The sequence below is a fragment of the Protopterus annectens genome, chromosome 1.part1 (genome assembly GCF_019279795.1).
Source record: "Protopterus annectens isolate FY-2018-M chromosome 1.part1, PAN1.0, whole genome shotgun sequence".
NCBI classification, from domain to species: domain Eukaryota; kingdom Metazoa; phylum Chordata; order Ceratodontiformes; family Protopteridae; genus Protopterus; species Protopterus annectens.
Window position 1 is genome coordinate 1,927,682,652 of NC_056726.1, and position 23,989 is coordinate 1,927,706,640.

A 23,989-nucleotide genomic window follows, 5' to 3' on the forward strand; every position below is an offset into this window, starting at 1 on the left:
CAGATGCTGAGGCTGGATTTGAGGTCACTATCAGATGTCATGGGGTTGGTGAACATGAAAGTGCAAAATGGGCCTCATAACAAAACATTAGATGAAAAGGTAAACAATGGAATGTCTATGACAATACAGCCTTTTTAAGAAAGTGAAATATATGCAGAAGATCTTAGACATAAAATAATACAGTAATGTGATACAACAACCTGCACCATGCCTAACAGCAATGGAATGTAAGCAATGGACTCATCCTATACCATAAATGTTTATTAAAACAAATATATGTTGTCCTGAGGTGGCCAGTGCAAAAATTCAGTCTACATGCCCATATATCCATGTTGTACTTAAAGGTGATACGCAGCAGATGTAAGAGTACAAGGTGTCATAAAACATATATCTGAAATGAATCACATTAGCTAACAGATTACCAGAAAGAAAAAAATAAATGATAGCACCCAATGGAATAATACCCAAAACTTCCATACTATAATGCTTCATAGAGCCGCAGTAGCAAGGAGAGTCAATGCAGCAAAGTATAGCTTTGTTTGTATAACTTGAGCACTAATCCAGTCATTCTTTAAAGTATTCAGTTGTATTTATTACTGCTGGTAGTAACTTGATTAAAGTGTAGCTATCATTTCTAAGTCTTTTGGATTAAGCACTTGGGCTTCAGACCAGTTGTTTTACATTAGGAAGGTTTGTGGCCTGCACTGTGGTGGCAGGACAGGTAGCTTACATCCTTCTAAGTTGGGAACTGCTGATTGAGAACTCAGTGTCTGTTATTCTAAAAGTGTATTAGTTCTGGTTTAAGCACTTGGGCTTCAGGCCAGTTATTTTACATTAAGAAGGATTGCGGTCTGCACTCTTGTGGGAGGAGAGGCTGGACTCTGCCCTTCTGAGCAGGGAATTTCTGGTTAGAGGCTTATAGTGCCTGCATATTCTAACAGTTTATTACTGAAATTGGTACACCTTGTTTGCTGTAGCATAGACTAGATCCAGGCCTGCTGAATCTAGCTTTATTTGGATGCTTGTTGTTTGTTTATTTCCCTGAAATGCTAATTCCACCTAAAATGCGGCCTTTTAGCACTTCTGTGGATCCCTAGTGATATCTGCATTGCTTACTGTACTTATTTCCTTGTTTCACTTAAAAGAAAGTTACCGTTTGTCATTTTTGCATTTAAGTTACCTGTAACACATTGCATTTAAGTTACCTGGCACTTGTTCACTAAAGCAATTATATAAGTCAGCTCTAAAAAATTAAAAGCACTACACCCTCACAAACTCCCCTTGAGTACCTTGTTCCTCATTGGCCCTTTTTTCAATTATAAAGGAATTCCCAATACTATTCTAGCATGTCCAAAGGTCAGTTGTCAATCTCCTCTCCGGTCCAGCTGGTGAATCTGGGAATCTTGAGGCAATGTTACAACTGCCTCATGTACACAGACAACCCTCTCCTCCTCCCAACAAATTCCAACACATGTGAGAGATGCAACCATATAGCCAAACTGGAGGCTAAGCTCTCTCAACTCAGTACTGGTGTAACCAGTCAGGAGGAGAAGGAAACCACACTCACTACAATTCCAGTCTCACATAGACCTACCACGACAACAAACCAAACACATAAACATACAAAAACATACTCGGAGGCTCTAAATAAAAATCTGCCTAAGCAGCAGAGACCTCTAAAGCAGACACCCAAGCAACCGCTACCCCAAAACAAAACACGTGCAACACATAGCTCACAAAGCCAGTGTGCCAAACAGTCACAGACCTTAAGGCTAAACAACACACCTGATACACTTGTAATAGGTGACTCTATCGTCAGGCACACTGACGTCCCGCTCACCAGGCTGAACAAGGAGAAGGTCACAGTGAGCTGCCTGTCGGGCGCTAGGATCCGCTACATAACACAAGCACTCAGGTCACTCCAAGGCAAGTACAAATATGACTCAGTCATTGTCCATGCTTGTGTGAATGACCTGAGACATACCTCCCTGGACTACATGAAAAGAGACATAGAGGAGCTCTCTGAGCATGTAGCCCAGGCCGGTATGACCCTGACCTTTAGTAGCATCTTACCCTCACCAAGAATGATGCCACAATATAAAGACAAGATGATCAATTTCAACAATTGGCTTAAGTGTTGGTGTCATTCAAAGGGGATCCAATGCCTGTCAGCCTGGGATGACATGCTCGACAAGCCACAATGCTTCGTTAGGGACGGCTTGCACCTGTCACCCCTGGGCTTTTGGATATTGGCAAAGGCTCTTGCTACCCCCATAGTGCCTTTTTTAGGCAAGGCTCAAAAGACAAACCCACCTCCATAGGTATCACAAGGGATAAGAAACTAAGAGTAATGCTACTCAATGCCAGAAGTCTAAACCTCAAGATGCACGCACTCTAAACTCTCCTTAGCATGGAGAACATCGATATCTGTGCAGTAACAGAAACCTGGTTCAAGGCTCCCGAGAGCACCCCAGCACTACCAGGTTATACCTCATACCATGCTTTGCGGCCCCAAAACTTGGACCGAACCACAAAAGGAGGGGGGGGTATCAATATTCGTCAAAGATACCCACATCTCCAGGTTGGTGGCACAGCACGAAGCATCAGGGACTATCCATGTGCAACTAACTGTGGGTAAAACTGCCTTCCAGTTTATAACCTACTATAGACCACCCTCCCAAACACAGGAACCCCTCTTGGCCTTCCTGAGAATACTGTAAAATATGAAGGTCTCTCCAAACACCATTATATTGGGCGACTTCAACTACCCAAACATAGACTGGGAGCATTATTCTAGCTCCAACACCCTAGCCCAAAGGTTCCTAGAATTTATAAACTCAAATGCTATGGAACAACTTGTTACCACTCCCACAAGAGGGAAAAACATACTGGACCTGATCATCACCAACATGGGGACACTATGCTCAAGACCAGAAGTGTATCCCTCACTGGTAAGATCAGACCATAAACTAATCTCACTGGATATTCACATCCCGACCCCCAGAAAGCCACAGTGAAAAACTTCTCTAAAGCAAATTTCACATGCCTCAAAACCAAGGCAAAATCCTTCAAAGCCCCCAGGCCTGTGGAAAATACGGCCCAGACCGCAGAATCCTTTATAAATGCATTCTATGAACACCTTCAGGAATGCATGGATCATGCAATCCCAAATAAAACCAAGACCCAATCCTCCAAAGGCAGACGTCCTGTCTGGTGGACCCCAGCCATAAACAAACTATACAATAGAAGGAGGAAGCTACTACATGATAGAGCAAAATCCCAAAAAGGGAAGGCATCTCTGATCAGTATTAGCAAAAAACTACGGGCACTCATAAAATCGTCTAAGGCCAGCTTCGAGAGAAAAATTGCACAGGACACTAAGGATAATCACAAGGCTTTCTTTAGTTATGTTAGGAACCTGGGTGGGAATTCCCAGATATGCTCAGAATTAGTCCAAAATGGCAAAAAGTACACCAAGCCCACAGACATTGCCAACGTCCTAGCTGACAGGTTCAGTGCAAACTTCTCCCCCTCCACCAAAAGGGCAAATATCTATCCCAACAGAGTGCTGCCCCCCTGACATCTCAGATGCTCAGGTAAGAGTCGCCCTCTCCAAAGCAAAAAACACAGCATCAATGGGACCAGATGGTGTCCCAGGCTGCGTCCTACATGAACTCCAAGAAGAGCTAAACCCAAACATAAAACTACTGTTCAATCTTAGCCTTACTACAGGATATGTACCCAAAGAGTGGCGTACAGCAATAGTAGTCCCTCTCCACAAAGGTGGTGCCTCAACGGATCCTGGAAACTATCGCCCCATAAGCCTGACTAGCTTGGTCTGCAAATCTATGGAAAGGATCATCATGGACCTCATAAATAAAGATATTGGGGACCTACAGACACTGGATCCTACCCAGTTTGGCTTTGTTGAGGGCAGATCCTGCCTCTTAAACCTGGTTGATTTCTTTGAAACAGTCACCAAGGCCATTGACGAGGGGAAGGTGGTCCACACAGCCTACCTGGACCTCGCAAAAGCCTTTGATACAATACCCCACTCGGGCATTATAGATAATCTCACCAGCTTAAATATAACCCCCTATGTCACTAGATGGGTTGAAAACTGGCTCATGGACAGAACCCACATGGTTAGAATTGCTGGAGCCATGTCAGACTCCAAACCAGTTACAAGTGGCGTCCCACAAGGCTCAGTCCTGGGACCTCTCTTGTTCGGTATATATTTCTCGGCGGTACAGGCCAACACGGAAGGACTGTGGCTGTCCAAGTTAGCAGATGACTGCAAACTGGGCGCCATAATCAACTCTCCAGCCGACACAAGCATCCTCCAAAAGGGCCTCATAGAAACAGACAACTGGTGCCAGAGCCATGGCCTCAAGCTAAATGCCAAAAAGTGTACAGTCATCCCCTTTGGTAAAAACAAAGTGCCCACAAATTACCACATAGGTGGTAATCCATTAAGTACAGAAGAAGTCATTAGGGACCTGAGGACCCAAGTTGATAGCAATCTCTCATTTGACAACCACGTGGCCAAAGTGGTTAGAAAAACATTTTATATAGCCCACCTAATCATGAAGGGATTCACATCTAGATCAGGGGAGGTCATCGTACCTCTTTACTCATCCCTCATCAGGCCCATAATTGAGTACAATGCCCCTTTTGGGATGTACCTTACCAGACACCTGCAGCAACTGGAAAGACCCCAAAAGTATCTCACCAAGAGGATCAAAGGGCTCAAACAGATGCCATATGCTGCCCGGTTAAAGAAACTCCAGCTCTACTCAGTGGCATACCACCTGCTCAGAGGCGATCTGTGCCTGACGTATAAAGCCATGTCCAACCCGGAATTAATGGACATGCTGCACCTCAGAAAATCCAAATCCCATCGAGCTACTCGCTCGAGAGACTTGAACCTCAGCACTGAAATAAATAGGACATGCTGGAGGGACAGATTCATAACCCAGTGGCTCCCTTCACTCTGGAATAAAATCCCAGTCCAGGTTAGGCAGAGCCCCACATTGACTCTCTTCAAGAGGAATCTTGATGAGTGGATGGGAGATCGTAGGTTTACCGCGGCTATCACTTCTGTGTCACTGTTAGACAGAGGCACAGTATACTAACCTCAAAAAAAGGCATAGCAAAATTAATTTAAAATGGGTGGCGAAAGCCAAACACACTCTGGCTAGGCTTATAAATGCCCTAGGGCAGATAGCCTAGTATGAACCTATGAACCTATAAGTAGCATATAACACATTAAACATCTGTGCCCAGGTAAATTGGTCAATTAATGATGTCATTATAGTCATTAGGAGCTCATATCCCCCAGCTGCCTATCTCAACAGAAACAGAACCATCAAAAAATATACTTATGTTAAAAAATGCTGACCTCCCCAGTGTAATGTACATACTCGTTATATGGCTTACATTCAGGGAATGTGACACTTTACAGCATTAAAATAGAAACACTCAAAAGTGAAATTGAACTAGCTGTGTCACTGATATGCAATATACCACTGAATTAACAAGGCATTTCACAAAAGCAATAGTGCAAAAGGTGAGTTGAAAATACATTACAAAGGAACAGAACATTTGATCGAATGACAGACAAAATCCACATAATAGGTTTTGAACCCCTGACTTTTCAAAGTTATAATGTATATAAGGCCATTAGTAAGTTAAGCCACAGAAGACAGCATAGGGAAGAGATAAGAATACACACATTTCATGGAAATGTTAGAATACTGTTGATAATTGTAAAATGAACAGTGGAAAATAACATAGTGGTGGTGATTAATACACTGCAGCCACTGTGCATATCATTGCATTATTTCCCTAATGCATGGAATGTCTCAAATGCATGTACCAAGTTAAATGCATTTTACACTTGCATGGCACACTATTGCCTTAGAATACTAACATTGACAGCATTTTAGAAGGTAGGCCACCATGGATTTGAACTCCTGCTTGTCTAACTGATGTTCAAAACACCAGCACATTAGCAAGTGGTATCACAGAAGAAGTTATTATATGATTGTACTACATACTACTCAACCTGCAGACACAAAAAATAGGAACTAAAACACTGAAAGGGACATTCAGACAAAAATTTGGATGTCTAAAATGTCTAACATGCCCAAACACAAACATGTTTCACATAATGCATCCACTCCAGATAGTACACATAATATATCACACACCAGTGTCTCACCAGCCAAGCCCCTAAGGCATAACACAAAAACCAACATCTTAGTCATAAGCAACTCAATTTTGAGACACACAGATGTCCCTCTCACCAGTTTGGATAAGGAATAGGTCACAGTCAGCTATCTGTGAGGTGCCAGGATCTGCCAAATCACACACTCAACTCTTTCATCAACAGGCACTGTTATGACACAGTCATAGTCCATATTGGTGTGAAAGAGACATACCTCACTAGACTACATAAAGAGAGAGACATGACTGAGCTCTCTGATTATGTGTCTCAGGCAGTTAGCTTTAAGCAGGATTTTTTACCTTCGCCAAGGATAATACCTCAATATAAACAAAAAACGATTGACTTCAACAACTAGCTTAGTTTCTGATGCCGTTCAAAGGGTAACCAATATCTGTCAACATGGGATGACATGGCTGACAGACCTCAATGCTTTGCCAGAGATGGACATCATCTGTCACCCCTGGGATTTCTGTTACTGGCTAAGGCTCTTATCACCCCCATAGTGCCATTTTTAGGCAATATCACACAAACAAAATTCCTGACATAAAAATACCCTCTAAAAACAAGCTCAATGTTATGCTGCTAAATGTTGAAACTGCACTCACTGGAAGCAGTCCTCACCTTCGAAGATGCTGACATTTGTGCATGAAAAATTTATATTGAGCTGCTCTGCTTACTTGCTTGCTTACTGTGGGATTTGAAGTCTTCTTAAAACACACAGTCTTGTTGTGCTGTTTACTGCTGAATCAGAGACACATCATGACTCCATCTGTAGTCTGTTTAAAGCACCAAGTCTTTCAAATTGCACACTGATAAAGAAATATATTTTGCAGCTATAAGCACAGTTACAGATAACTTATTTTATAACAAACCACACGTAGTCTGTCAGATTTGTAGCATATATTTACAAAGTTTTCCTTCATTACAGATATGAATGATGACTTCTACAAAATACCTCTCTCTGTCCTTCTCTCCCATAACTGAACTACTACAATTGCTAAATACAAAGCTAGTCATGCACACATTTCCTGGGAAGTCACATAATGTCTGTTTTTAGACTTTTCTATTGTCCTTTTGTGATTTAAGCACTTTTGCTGATGTGAGGATGCCATTTTGAAAGGAAACATCTGTATAAGCTGTTCCTACTGGAAAAACATCACGTATTGCTGAATTTATAAAAAAGGATGTCTGTTAATAGATATTTGTTCTGCAAACATGAGAAAATCATATAATCCTTGCTTTCCAATATTGCTTTGTTAGGCATTTTTTTTGATGCTGTGAAGAGAAGCCTGTCTGTTATACATATAGTATGAATGCACATTTTACATTGCTAAACTCTATACATATATTCAAGCAAACTTTTTATTCTATGCTTTATCTTTCAGCATATTTATATTCATAATATCTAACAATTCCCTCTGTTTTAAACATACTCAAAACATTCTATATAAAAAACACATTATTTTTATATAAAACCTTTAGTCTTTTTTGATACAAGTCAAAATGCAATTTTACATAGTTAATACAATGAAAACATGTATTACTACCAAACCTGAATGTATTTAACAACTTTTTCTTTTGCAGACCTTTCTGTGAAAATATTTTATCAGTTATGAGCTGTGTCTGTTTTAATTTTACTTGATTAATTTATTTTTTTGCAATCACAGAATTTAATTTATGACTTAGAACTGTTCCATTAACTCTTTGCAGCTGTTAAATTAACTATGAGACAATAACTATGTGCTACTGCAAGCATTTATACACTACTGAAAACACACAATTTTAATGTCATTTTAACCATAACATTGTGGTCATGTCTTTGAACTGCCCATTAACATCTTGGTAAAATACTGAACTGGGCTTAGATAATAAATATTTGAAAGCAATTATTTTACTGGAGTAAAACCAGTGATATTTCAACTTGACAAATTACTTTTGAACTTATTGCGATGTATTCTGTACAGTATGTATTTACACAGACTGTTTGCTGTTCATGCATTTCAATCTAGTAGGTACCCTGGACCCATTGTTTTCTTTAAATATGTTTTTTACACATATTCATTACTAGACATTAATTTTATTTGTACTGAATTCTTCTGCATTTGTACATACAAAAGACTATCATTTGTACTGAAATTTTTTACATTTGTACATACAAAGACTGTAAAGTACATTTAGTATAATCTTACAAATTTAATAACATTAATATTGAGCAAAATCTTGGAAAATTTTTATGTCTCTAGAAATATCTAGTGGAACTGGCACTATATCCTGTTATTTTAAACTACATACTCAGCAATTAAAAATATTCATGCTTTTTTATACCAACATTGTTTTGCCAAAAACATATTAAAATAGTGACCAATCTTGTTCAGTTTTTTACATGTCTTTACTCTCTCTTGTATAGCTGTAATTAATTTTAAGCCATCTCTTGTTTTTTAAACTATCTCTTGTATAGCTTTACAGTTTAACAAGTTGTAAATACAATTTAATTCTAAACAATACAATAATAACCATTATGATAGCTATTAACAACTTGTAAAATATCTTATCCTGTCAGGTTTAATCCAGTTTACCAGTATTTCTAATACACTAATACCTGTTTTTTCCCCCCATAAAAGAGTATTGTCAAGAAGGAATTAGATATTTTTTCCTGTAGCTTTATTTTAGACCCTTGTTGTTTATTTTTTCTGTAGCTTTATTTCAGATCCTTGTTGTTTATTTTTTCTGTAGCTTTATTTCAGACCCTTGTTATTTTTTCTGTAGCTTTATTTCAGACCCTTGTTGTTTATTTTTCTGTAGCTTTATTTCAGACCCTTGTTGTTTATTTTTTCTGTAACTTTATTTCAGACCCTTGTGCAGTACTGCTTATACAGTCAGTGTAAAACTGAGAAAAGTGCCCCTCCCCCTTATACAGTCAGTGTAAAACTGAGAAAGTACCCCTCCCCCTGTAGTACTTCAGCACTGTTTATCTGCCCTATGCTGTGAGAATAGAATGTATGTCAGCCCAACACTTTGACTATACATTTATTTTATTAGGTTACTAAATAAGGCTTTCACTGTATATTACCTCTAGTAGGTATTTACACCCTCCTGCACAGTTGAGTTGAACTGTATATATACTATAGCCCATTTGCTGGCTGTACTTGATGCAACTGAGGTTTTTTCTTTTTTGTCCTTTTAACATTTACTTGCAAACAGATTATAAGTGACATCTATGCACAATTGTGGCATTTTATGACAATTACTAAATAGTGTTGCTTGTAAACATTTTAACAAGTATGTTTTAATAACAATAATGCTTTAGAAAAAACTCAAGCTACTTATCTGACAATCAGTCTTGTTGTTTATTTTATCTTTTCAGCATTTCCTGTAACTTTTCATTCAGTCTAGGAAGGTCTGAGCTTACATTTTATACTCTGTAAACACTAGTTAATTTTTTGGCATTTTTCCTTTAATGTGATTGTGATTTGCATAACTATGCATTTATACAACATAAATAGACATCATTTTACAATTACCTTACATGGATTTCAGTATTTATTTTATTTTTTTTTTATTTATTTAACTATTTAACTGTCCTGCCATTAATTTTACAAAAACTGTTTGAATAATACCATCTGTGATTTTCTTTTTAAAATTTAGAACTTTAACTGTTTGGTGTTACTATATAATTATAAACAAATTGTAAAAAACAAAATAGATATTAGTTTAACCAACACATTTATATTTATATTATTTATATTTGCTGTTGTCTGTCTGTTATTCATGTGTATTGTAACAGATGTACTCTAGATGAAAAGAACACACATGCATGTCTGTCTTGTATATGTATATCTTTATACAAGCATGTCATGTCTTGTGACTTTAAATTTTTACTCATCTATTTTTATTTAATTTTATACACTAGAACAGTTTTGTTTACCTTTTGACTGTGCTAAGAATGGCATTCATATGCTTTACTTTACTGTAGTACTGATAGATGTCTTGCTTTAACTGAATGAAAGTAAAACATTTAAGAATGATTTGTCCAGACATTAGATCCTACCATCCTACCATGTATGTTTAACCATTTTCAAAACATAAACATATTATAAAATATATTTCTTTTGCACAGATTAGCTGTGTATGCAGGAAGTTCCCAGTCTCTGTCAGTTTAGCTAATTTATTTCCTTTATCCTGCAACTTCTGTTGAATTTCCAGGAATGTTGTATGGTCTTTCTGACATTCTTTAGTAAGCTGTTCTGCTGAATTTGAAACTCCTATGCACTTTTGAAAAGATGTATGTATAACTTGTCTAAGCTTCCTGAACTCATTGTGTCTGTCTTTTAGAAGTTTACTACATTCCTTTGTAACAAAATGTACTAGGGGTTTTATCAGTAACTGATTTGACTCACATGTGGTGACAGGGCATAACTGTTTAACATCAGAATGTAATGGAAACACTTTACCCTTAGTTAATTTTTCAGATCTGTCTTTACAGTCTATTTTTTTAGCAATATGATGCAATATTATTTTATGGCATAATACACAAAATGCATTTTTTGTTGAATTACACAATAAACATTTGTCATATTTCACATGGTTTTCTTTGAGATACCAGTCAAATATTGTAATACATTTGCATAATGCCTTACTATCAACCTGCCCTAATAAGGTTTTACATTTACTAATGTGCTGTGTATACCAACATAGCAATTTTTTACATTTGCTTAAATTATGCATGAAAATATCCATACTGTCTAATCTAATATTTAGACTGTCTAATATCCAAACTGTCGAATAGCAACCATACTAAAACATGTGACGTAGAAAAAAGTCTTACCAGTTAGCAAGAAAACAGGTGCTCAGGCTGTTGTTGCAGATGGCTAGAAATTTTTCAGAGTCACTTGAGAAGCTGGGAAAGCACAACAGGCAGCGGACTGCTGTGCTAGTAGATATTCCCCTTTTCTTAGCGAAATTATGGCACTGCGACTGGAACTTCAGTCTCACTCCGGATGTAGACGTCTAAAAACTTTACTACTGCAAGCTGCATAAACTGGAATACTTCTGTTTAGGATTTATACACATGTACAAATGTTAGTTACTGCAATTTGACTGAAGTGACCCTCTGCAGGGCTTACCATCACTCCTCCTGTGTTTGAATTCAGATTGTAGGTTCAAATGCAGGCTAGCTTGCCATTGAAAAAATTATATGGAGCTGCTTACTGCTTGGGGTGATGGATTTGCAGTGTTCTTAAGACACTCAGTCTTGCTGGCTGGATTCTGCTAAAATTCAAAGTCTGGTTATATTTGCATTCACAGTCTGTTGCATACAGAAACTTGCAGAATATATACTGATGAGAGAATATACTTTGCAGCATCAACTTTAGAGAGCAGTAACAAATAACTTTTTATAATAAACCAAACGGAACCACGTTGCAGCTTAAAAGTACTGTTCCAACTTTACTTCTCATATAGTACAGATGATGTGAGAGATATAACATTTACCCTAGGACTTGTGTCCCTACCATACCTCTAACATAACTGGATTTATACAGCTCTGTATATACAGTTTTAGTCCTCTAGAAACAATACTAAGCTTCCTTGTTTAACAATGTCTTGTAAGAGACCAGCTTTTCTGACAGTGTGAATATCCTGTAACAGTGTCCTGATGTCCATGTAGAAAAACATATTTTTGAGGAAACACATTGTTCTGTATTCTATTTGGATCTGTGTATATGAACATATGTTCTTGTGCCAATGCTGATAAGCATATCCTGTTTTTTATGCAGAAAAACATATTTTTGAGAAAACACATTGTCAGAGATCAGCTTTTCTGACAGTGTGAACATCCTGTATTTTATTTGGATCTTTGTATAAAAACATCTGTTCTTGTGCCATATCCTGTTTTTCATGCAGAAAAACATATTTCTGAGAAAACACATTGTCACAGTGTCATAAACATATCCTGTTGTTTTAGGAAACATATTGTGTCCATCCTGTTATTTTAGGAAACATATTGTGTCCATTTTTTATATGCAGAAAAGCATGTCAGTGTTCTTTAAAAGCAGATTTTGCATTTTTGCTCTTGCATGCATCCTGTTTCTGAGTCTGTAAGGGAAAAATGTCCATTCAGCAGATTCCTTTTCCAAGCCATGGTCATTTAGTATGACTGCTGATCACATATTACTAAATACTGTTTCTGCATTTAAGCAAGCCTTTTAATTCAGCATATTTGCAACATAATTAATTTCAGACTAATATTAATAAAATATAACAGTGCAGTCACTGAGAATTGGTTTAAGGCTGTGGAGAGCACCCCAGCTATACCAGATTACATTTCCTTCCACACATTCAGACCACAAACTGAAGATATGAGAACTAGAGGAGGTGGTGTATCAATATTCATTAAAGATAAATACACCTCTACATTGGTTAAACAGCACAATTCCCTTGAATTACTTCATGTGCAATTGACTGTAGATAAGACCCCTCTTCTGGTCATTGCCAGTTATAGGACCCCTCCATGAATCAAGACATCCACTTAGCCTGCTTGGATCTACTTGAGCCAGTCAATATACAGCCAAACACCCTGGTTTTGGGTGACTTTAGTTACCTATCCATAGACAATGTCTTACATGATGGCATAAATAGCTTCAAAGCCCCTCCCCCCACTGATGGACTGCATAACTCTGCTGAGTTATACATCAATGCTTTATACAAGCACCTGTGCAATGGCATTGATTCTGCCATACCTGATAGAACCAAAGCAAGATCTGCAAGGAAAAACAAATCTGTCTGGTGGACAACTGCCATTAATAGGCTATACAATAGGAGGAATAAATTACTGTCTAAGAGTATTTAGGAATAGTCTCAAAATTGGAAACACTCCCTCCTCAACTTGAACAAGCAAATAAAACTCCAAGTGAAGGCCTCCAAAGCTAACTATGAATCCAAATTAGCTTTCCTAACTAAGGATAAGCCACAAGGTGTTGTTTACTTACCTCTGTAACCTCAAAAGTATGGCCCAGATTTGCGCTGAACTCTTACATATATAAAATCTGTGGTTATAGTAAACCTGCTAGCTGACAGGTTCAGTGAAAACTTCAGTCCCCTGTCTCCCGCTCACATATACACCAAAGCATCTCTAACATCTTTCCCCTGCCTTGTATCTCCAAGGAGCAGATCTTAAATGCCCTCTCCAAGGCCAAAAACACAGCGTCTCTAGGACCAAATATCAAGGGCTGTATTGTACATGGGAGAAAACAGGAATTAGCATCACCATTGAGCAGACTTTTAAATCACAGCCTAAGCACTGGCTTCTTTCCAGCAGAATAGAAAACAGCTACCATCATCCCTTTGCAGATAAAGGGGGTGCATCCATGGACCCCAGGAAGTATAGATCCATTAGCCTGACTAGCCTTATATACAAGGCCATGGAATGAATCATCATGGATTTTATTAACAAAGATATTGGAAATCTCCAAATGCTCGACCCCACCCAGTTTGGCTTTGTAAAGGGGAGCTCATGCCTGTTAAACTTGGTGTGCTTATTTGTGACAGTCACCAAAGACCTAGACAAGGGGAAATCTGTCCATACAGCCTACCTTGACTTAGCCAAGGTGTTTGATACAATTCCCCACTCAAGCATCATTGAACAACTCACCCAGATGGGTATCAATCCATATATTGTCAGGTAGGTTGCAAACTGCCTCACTGATAGAACTCATGCAGTCAAATTAGGGGACTCCACCTCCTCCAGCAGACCTGTAACCAGTGATGTTCCACAGGGATCGGTTCTGGAACCCCTACTGTTCAGAACCTACTTCTCTGAAGTACAGGCTAAAACTAAAGGATGTTGGCTGACAAAGCTTGCCCGAAGGCAGGAAGAGAGGAGGAAGGTTAGGAGTGTAGTAGTGAGGGTAGGAACTTTGAATGTTGGCAGTATGACTGGTATAGGGAGAGAGCTAGCTGATATGATGGAGAGAAGGAAGGTTGATATATTGTGCGTGCAAGAGACCAGATGGAAGGGAAGTAAGGCCAGGTGTATAGGAGGCGGGTTCAAATTGTTTTATCATGGTGTGGATGGCAGGAGAAATGGGGTAGGGGTTATCTTAAAGGAACAGTATGCCAAGAGTGTTTTGGAGGTGAAGAGAGTGTCTGATAGAGTGATGTTTATGAAGCTTGAAATTGATGGTGTAATGATGAATGTTGTTAGTGCATATGCTCCACAAGTTGGGTGTGCTACGAATGAGAAAGAAACATTTTGGAGTGAGTTGGATGAAGTGGTGGTGAGTGTACCCAAGGATGAGAGACTAGTGATTGGAGCAGACCTCAATGGGCATGTTGGTGAAGTGAACAGAGGGGATGAGGAAGTGATGGGTAGGTATGTTGTTAAGGAGACGAATGCAGAAGGTCAGATGATTGTGGATTTTGCGAAAAGGATGGACATGGCTGTGGTGAATATGTATTTTAAGAAGAGGGAGGAGCATAGGGTGATGTACAAGAGTGGAGGAAGATGCTCACAGGTGGATTATATCCTATGTAGGAGGGTCTGTCTGAAGGAGATTGGAGACTGTAAAGTGGTGACAGGAAAGTGTAGTTAAGCAACATAGATTGGTGGTCTGCAGGATGACGTTGGTCATCAAGAAGAGGAGGAGAAGTGTGAAAGCAGTGCCAAGGATTAAATGGTGGAAGTTAAAAAAGGGTGATTGTGAGGTGGAGTTCAGGGAAGAGTTAAGACAGGCACTGGGAGGCAGTGAAGATTTACTAAATAGCTGGGAAACTACAGCAGAGCTAATAAGGGAGACTGCTAGAAAGGTGCTTGGTGTGACATCCGGACAGAGGAAGGAGGACAGGAGACCTGGTGGTGGAATGAGGAAGTACAGGAAAGTATACAGAGGAAAAGGCTGGTGAAGAAGAAGTGGGATTGCCAAAGAGAAGAAGAAAGTAGACATGAGTATAAGGAGATGAGACACATGGCAAAGAGAGAGGTGGCGAAGGCTAAGGATAAGGCATATGGAGAGTTGTATGAGAGATTGGACACTAAAGAGGGAGAAAAGGACCTGTACCAATTGGCTAGACAGAGGGACAGAGCTGGGAAAGATGTGCAGCAGGTAAGGGTGATAAAGAATAGTGAGGGAAACTTACTCACAAGTGAGGAGAGTGTGTTGAGAAGATGGAAAGAGTACTTTGAAGGACTGATGAATGAAGTGAATGAGAGAGAAAGAAGGTTGGATGATGTGGGGATAGTGCATTAGGAAGTGAAATAGATTAGCAAGGAGGAAGTAAGGTCAGCTATGAAGAGGATGAAGTATGGAAAGGCTGTTGGCCCAGATGACATACCAGTGGAAGCATGGAGGTGCTTAGGTGAAATGGCAGTGGAATTTTTAACCAGATTGTTTAACGAAATTTTGGAAAGTCAGAGGATGCCTGAGGAGTGGAGAAAAAGTGTTTTGGTACCTATCTTTAAGAATAAGTGTGATGTGCAGAGCTGGAGTAACTACAGAGGGATAAAATTGATCAGTCACAGCTTGACGTTATGGGAAAGAGTAGTGGAAGCTAGGTTAAGAAGGGAGGTGATGATTAGTGATCAGCAGTATGGTTTCATGCCAGGAAAGAGCACTACAGATGCAATATTTGCTCTGAGAATGTTGTTGGAGAAATACAGAGAAGGTCAGAAGGAGTTGCACTGTATTTCTGTGGACTTAGAGAAAGCATATGACAGGGTGCCTAGAGAGGAGTTGTGGTATTGTATGAGGAAGTCGAGTGTGGCAAAGAAGTATGTAAGAGTGGTACAGAATATGTACGAGGGTAGTGTGACATTGGTGAGGACTGCAGTGGGAGTGACAGATACATTTAAGGTGGAGGTGGGATTACATCAAGGATCAGCTCTGAGCCCTTTCTTATTTGCAGTAGTGATGGACAGGTTGACAGATGAGATCAGACAGGAGGCCCCATGGACTATGATGTTTGCAGATGACATTGTGATATGTAGTGAGATTAGGGACCAGGTTGAGGAGACCCTGGAGAGGTGGAGATATGCTTTAGAGAGGAGAGGAATGAAGGTCAGCAAGGTTAAAACAGAATATATGTGGGTAAATGTGAGGGAGAGTAGAGGAATGGTGAGGATGCAGGGAGTAGAGTTGGTAAAGGTCGATAAGTTTAAGTACCTGTGATCAACAGTTCAGAGTAATGGTGAGTGTGGAAGAGAGGTGAAGAAAAGAGTACAGGCAGGGTGGAATAGGTGGAGTATAGTGTCCGGAGTGATTTGTGAAAGACAGGTACTAGTAAGAGTGAAAGGGAAGGTCTACAAGAGGGTAGTGAGACCAGCTATGTTATATGGGTTGGAGACGGTGGCATTGACGAAAAGGCAGGACACAGAGCTGGATGTGGCAGAGTTAAAGATGTTAAGATTTGCACTGGGTGTGACTAGGATGGACAGGATTAGGAATCAGTATATTAGAGGGTCAGCTCAGGTTGGACAGTTTGGAGAAAAGCAAGAGAGGCGAGATTGCATTGGTTTGGACATGTGCTGAGGAGGGATGCTGGGCATATTGGGAAAAGGATGCTAAGGATGGAGCTGCCAGGTAAGAGAAAAAGAGGAAGGCCAAAGACAAGGTTTATGGATGTGGTGAGAGAGGACATGCAGGTGGGTGGTGTGAGAGATCATGATGCAGAGGACAGGAAGAAATGGAAACAGAAGATCTGCTGTGGCGACCCCTAACGGGAACAGTCGAAAGAAGATGATGAATGATGGTGCCAAAATCATGGTCTTAAACATAATATGTAACACAAAAAATGCATTATCATCCTCTTAGGCAAGGGTGATGATCCTGCAAACTACCACATCAGTAGCAATACCCTAAGCACCCAATCGGTGGTAAGAGATCTGGGCACACAGGTGGACAGCAACTTTAACTTTGATCAGCATGTCTCCACAGTGGTAAGAAGGGCATTTTGTATTGCTCATCTCATAAGTAAAAGCATTGCCTCCAGAGGAAAAAAGAGGTTATAACCCCCATGTACTCTTTCTTCATCGTGCCAATAATAAAGTACCACAATCCCTTTGGTATGTTCCTTTCCAAGCACCTGCATCAATTGGTGAGACCACAAAGATTCCTTACAAAGAAATTTCGGGGTCTTCAAGATCTGTGTTATGTGGACAGACTGAAATCATTGTCACTTTACTCTGTGTCATACACACTGCTCAGGGGCGACCTGTGACTTGCACAGAGAGCAATCTCTGACCCATAATTAATGGAAATGCTGCACATTTGCAAGTCAAATGGCACACGCGTCACTTGCTCAAAGGACCTTAACTTGGTATGTGACATCACAGAATATGCTAGAGAGAGAGGTTGCCCCACCTTTGGAACAAGCTTCCTGTTCATGTTAAACAAAGCCCCTCACTGACCCTATTTAAGTGTAATGTGGACGACTGGATATGTAACCAAAAATTTACACAGGGGGTTCCACCTGTGTCCCTCTTGGACAGGGGCAATAGGTGCAAATTTTAGTGTCCACCTAAACCAGGCACCCCTAGAAACACAAGTTGAACTTGGCTAGGCTTGAAAGGGCCCTGGAGCTGGTAGCCTAGCAACCTTCTATGATCCTATGAAATAACACACAATTATTCCTGTTTCTAGTACAAAGTTGGAATACTATGCAGAAAGATGTTTAAGAAGTAGGGGAAAATATATGCACATTATAAAAGAGACAGTGTAAAATCTGTAGACTTTAGTGAACTACATTGCAAAATTCTACCAAACAAAGTAATTTATGTTTGTGTCTGAAAAAGGAAGTAAGGAAGAAGAAAGATGTCTGTTCTCTTTCTTTATACTATTTGTTCCACTAGTATGTCAGTCATGTAGAGTGTTTTTTTTTTTTTTTTTTTTTTTGTGTGTACTGGACAGATTCAAAAATCTCGAGTGATGAGGGGATTCAAAAAGTTATGTGAAGGTGTAAATCAAGCTAGATATACCTCCAAAAATAGGTGCACCATGTGCTGGGCCTGAAATTAGTACCATTTTTCCAATATCAGGAAAGTTGAGAAGACAGTCATACACACGCTCACACACGCGTGCGCACACACACACACACACACACACACACACACACACACACACACACACACACACACACACACACATATACAGTGAGCGATAGCCTAGAAGCAAGGGGAAGAGTTATTTGAATAATGGGGATACTGAAGGTTGGGTCAGAGGGGTAAACTGGAGCTGAAAATGATAAGGAGTTTAAGGCCTCTTCCCCTTCTCCATCTCGTTTTTCTCTGTCCATCATCTGTATCTTTTGTGTCCCCCTCTATTTCTCAGCCCAGCATACTATTTATGAGTCTTCTCTGTTGTTTATTATCAAAAATAATTTTTCATCTTTTCCATAATCCTCTTTCCAATATACACTGCCCTTCTTCCTTCCAGAATTTCATTTTATTTAAGGAAATGTTTTTGAAAAATCGAGGTATATCCCCACCAAAAAAAAAAAAAAAAACTCCAGTTCTCACCCACCTCCTTATCATAAACCTCTTAATTTGTTTTATTTCTGTTTTTCCTGTCTAATATTTCCCCTTTTTGGATGACTGATTGGCACCTTTCCAACCTTATGAAAGTTAGAACAAGCACACCTTCAGAGTGCATTCCATTTAAAAAAAAAAGGTTTTGATAAGCTGCTGGCTTCCCAGTCTATATAAAAAACAATGTGAACTCCCAGAGATACTTCTCAAGAGACCTACTAGGTTTCACACGTAGTGGTGGTTTCTGCCAAAAACAAATTACAGGATTCTTGAATTTACATAGATTTGAAGCATGTACACAGCATAAGGAACATTTCATCATAAAACTAAACTCGTTTACAACATTTTATCCTGATTCAGATATGAAAACCTGCACTGGGTGCTATGGTTTCATGAAGTATGTGACTATGAATGCCCTTCTATTTCTGAACTCTGTTCATGTCATGGGAGATAGACTTTAAAATGATATAAAACAGTGCTGCAGCTCTGCTGTTTTTATTTCTTTTTTTTTCATACAATTATTGAGGAAGCACACCAGTGACTTTCAGAATCAACTACTCAAAATGTCATCACAAACATGGGTAGAGGAAAGGTCAGTTTAATGAGATGGAACTTAGTTTACCTAAGTTGTGCATTAGTTAATGATGCTAACCTTAGCATGACTGAACAGCTAAAACCTAAATCAATCACTTTTATTGTCTCTGTTCTCTCTGATTTTTTTTTGCACATATGTTCTATGTAATTCATTTATAGTGAAAACTGTCAACATATTTCCATGTAATTGTTTTGAATAATTGTTTATCAAAGTTTATCAGTAAATATGCTGGTACTATATACAACATTTACTGTATGCTAAGCACACGCTTGCACTTTTATTGGGTAAGCTTTTCTGCAAACATTTTCTGCCCAGCAGGGCTAATCCATTAAAAACCAAATTGTATGGAAAATAATCTTGTTTCTTGAAAGCTGGCATTGCTCAGATAGATGCCAGAGATTCAATATTTCATATTTTGAAGCCTGCATTGTTCATTTTATGAAATGCTATACAATGCATGTATATAAAATGGACATATAAACGGACACATATTTTTATTTACTGAGTGTTATGCTTTCAAAGGAAAAGATGCAGTTTGATGCTTAACATATTGACATTCAACTGCTTCTAGACAGAAGAAACTAAAAATAGAATTTCCAGATTGTTATTGTATTATGCAAAAAAAATAACAAACCATTAGACATATTCAGGAAACTAGAATTTACTATCTTAAATTCTGACTGGTATGGTTGCTGATAGCACAATATGGCAGGGGAAAAGGGATACAGGAAGAAATAAAAAAAATTTGCAATATGAAAATCTCAGTATAGAAATTAATTCTGAGGGATAATACTTTCCTAGCTGAAAAGCTGCTTGAGTTGTATCAAATCATGCTTCCCATAAATATCCTTCCTTTTGTTTATAATGAAAATAACCTTTGACTGGTGTTTAATAAAAATACATCTGTATGAATTCATGCAATCTTTATGCATAATGCATACTGCACGAAGTACAGTGGACATGAAATACAAGAAAAAAAAAACAAACAAATGAAACTGCAGAAACATTCTAACCTTCACTTAGCACAGCAAGTCACACAGTTGTGCTAGATAAAATTCTTAACAAATGATCAATAAAAAAGGAGGAAGAAGAAGAATTCCAGCAATAGTAGATACTGTTGCTGTAAGAGAAGCAGCAATAATGTGGACAATGACTACACTGCAGAATCCTGTCTGACAGCTGAGCTAAACTCTAATAAATGTAAGTGAGTAAGTGCATTTAAATCTGGGTCAAAGAGCATTCTTCTTTGTTTAAAATACATTAGCTTGTTCATATTTTACCTAAACAGCCAATGTAAACCTGTAATGGTATTCTAAACTAGATCAGACACAGACACACACATCCACACACACACACACACACACACACACACACACACACACACACACACACACACACACACACACACAGACAAAAACATGTACAAATTCAGAGAAAATATGATTTCACCATGATACATACAATAGATTAACATGTGCGAAATATTCAGACAACATAAACGCGATATTCATTTCTACAAAATATGAAAAAGGCCTATTGGGTGTGTTAGTAAATAAAATATTCTGCAAGCTTCTGTAATAAATTGCATCCTCAAAATATAAGCTTGTTTAGAAATTCAGAGCATGTGTATATAAGTCAATTTTATAATCTTATAATTGCTTTTATTTGCTTTTGTTAACAGGAAGATTAGATGGGATATATACCCATTTTCAGAAGACATACAGGAAATGAAGTTTCACATATTATAACAACAATATTAACAAAATTCAATAATAATTTGTGAACCAAAACAGCCAACTAAAAACAAGGTATAATGAAACAAATTAAACAACAACCTTGTAGACAAAGCTAAAGGAAATAAATAAAATGAGACTTATTTAGTTCTTTCATCTCTTCTTTTAATATACACAGAACTTTTTTGAAATACACTCAGTACAAAATCATAGTTTAAATACCCCTTTCCCTATGACGTAAATTGAAGTTAACCAGTAAATATTCAACACAAATTAATCACATGATTGTGTTTCCTTTTTCTAAAAAACAATGAAAACTTCATTAAAGACACATATCAATACCTAATAAAATATTATACTAATTTCAATTTCAGTATACATTTAAAATTAACATTTTCATTCAAGCCAGGAAACGTGTCCACTCTAATTAAAACTTGCCATTTATGTTCCCTGGTTTCTAAAACATTATTACATCCATTAATAGACTCAACCTGTTCCAGAACAAAAAAAAATGGAACTTCTTGATGCTAGAACATATAAGACTGTGTTTTGCTAAAGCACTGGTGCATTCTTGTTCTCTTATAGCCTTAATATGCTCCCTAATTCTAAAATTTAATTCTCTTGTGCTCTTCCCTACATAGTATTGTGGACTATTACTACATGTAGCTAAATAAATTATATTAGAACTATGACAGTTTTATCTTCCCTTCGATGTAATGTAAATTTTAAATGCTGAAAGTTGACACTAATTGTATTACTAATAAACCTTCATTGTTTACAGTTAGCAGAAAGAAAAGTCCCAACAGTATTTTCAGATTTTCTTTTCTCTAACAATGTCAATTTCCAATAATGTTTTAATATTAAAGAATTTTTTATAAACAAACTGCGGAACTCTGCCAATAATTCTGGCTAAATCAGGGTTTCCTAGTACAGTTTTCCAATTAGTATTTTCATTTGGAAACCTTCTTTCATTCTTGTTGAATGAAATACCTTTATTCAGAATGGGGAGGAATTTAGTCCAGCAATAGTCAATAATTTCAGATTCTATTTTGCCCAGTTCTTTAAATGGATATTCCCTATTCAAAAATGCTCTTTAATAAAATGAACTTCACCCACAAACACTATATCATTACTAATAATGCTACTGGCTCTAATAAGTTGTCCTCTAATGATGTTCATTTTTATGAATTTTGAATGATGATTATAAAAATGTAAATAATTGTTTTTAAACATATTTTCATTAATAAAACTTTCACATTTTTTATTTAACTTATCCTTTTTAATAACAACACCCAAGAAGTTTAATACCACCTTTTTACCACTTAGAGTGAGACTAAGCCATGAAATAATTTGGTTAAATTCTTTGACAAACTGTTCAAATAATCCCCCTCAAATAAAAACAAGTCATCAGTATATATCTTATAACATTTTAAATACTTGAAATGAGGTAAAGTGAATTCCTACTAGCAAAGAAATTAACTGGTGAAAGCAGGAGTAAACTTAGCCCCCATTGCCACACCTGTTTTCTGTTGGTACATCCATTTTTGAAACACAAAAAAAATTATTCTTGAGATCAATGTCAAGTAACATACAGATAGTATTTATAGACACCATATCTATTTTACAACATTTCTCTAAACACAACCTAACAAACTCAAGGCCTTCTTCTTGATCGGTACTGGTATATAGTGTATACCACATCAATGGTACCTGTAATATTTTCTTCTCCAGTAAATTAGTAATTTCTTAAATAATTTAAGAAAGCCCAAGAGATTTTCAGGTAAAATGTACTATCTTGTATGAAGGGATTAAAAAGCCTGTTTAAATAACTAGAAATACTAACAGTCTTATGCATAGGGGAAGATAGTATTGGACTAAATGGTGGACATTTTTTGTCTTTGTGAATTTTAGGGATTCCAAATATTTTCACTGTTCAGCAACAAGAAAATCATACACTTTTAATTCCAAAAATATTCAGTTAAATAAATCAAAAAGAATGTTATCAATTTAAAAAAAAAAACTTTTTTAACAAAGTGTTCACTAACTTTTCGATAATTTTTGTTGTTTAAAAATGTTAGCATTTCAATTTTATATCTGGTTTGTTCCATTATAACCAGTCCACATCCTTTGTTGGCTTTCATATATCACAGGTGTCTGTAACAATTTCACTTGCTTAAAGCCTTTTGTTCACCTGCAGTTAGATTAAACAACTTATATCTGTGCTTACACCTTACCATTTTGTCAGAATCACTTTCACATATTTTGGTAAAAACATTGTGTACTTTGTAGTTGAGGGTTAAAGCAACTGGGTTTTCTAACAGACAAATCACTGTTGCTACTTTTAACATAATTTAAAATGAATTTCAGATTTAATTTGTAAACAAACAATTTAAAGTCCACAATTAAGTCAGTATATGACAGTCTTCTGGTCGGGATGAATGCGAAACCTTTGGAAAGAAAGTTCAATTTGTCCAATTTAAATGTATACTCAGTGAGATTAAAAATAGGACACCACATGGCTATCTTCCTCTTCCCCTTCCCCGACATCTCCTCTTCCTTGTATATGACCTGGTATTCCTGGACAGAACTTGTGTTCACATGTTGTTCCCCAGTTGAAATGATGGGGATATAGGTGGGATTACAGCAGCTGACACCTTTTCACTGCTACTGTTGTTGTTACCTAAGTTGTTGCCAGTGGTACCTTCTTTTATTTTGTGGTTATTGTTATTATTGTCGTTATTGTTGGTGGAAGAAGACCCATTAACTCCACTAAAGTCATACAGTTGGTCAACATTGTTACCCAAAGATCTTTGATTGACATTAATAGGCTTCTTAATTGTTGAAAATTCAATTTCATTAGAATGAATAGGAAATGCTTTGTTGTTAAAATACGCCCGTGCATCTCTATCTAACTTTGA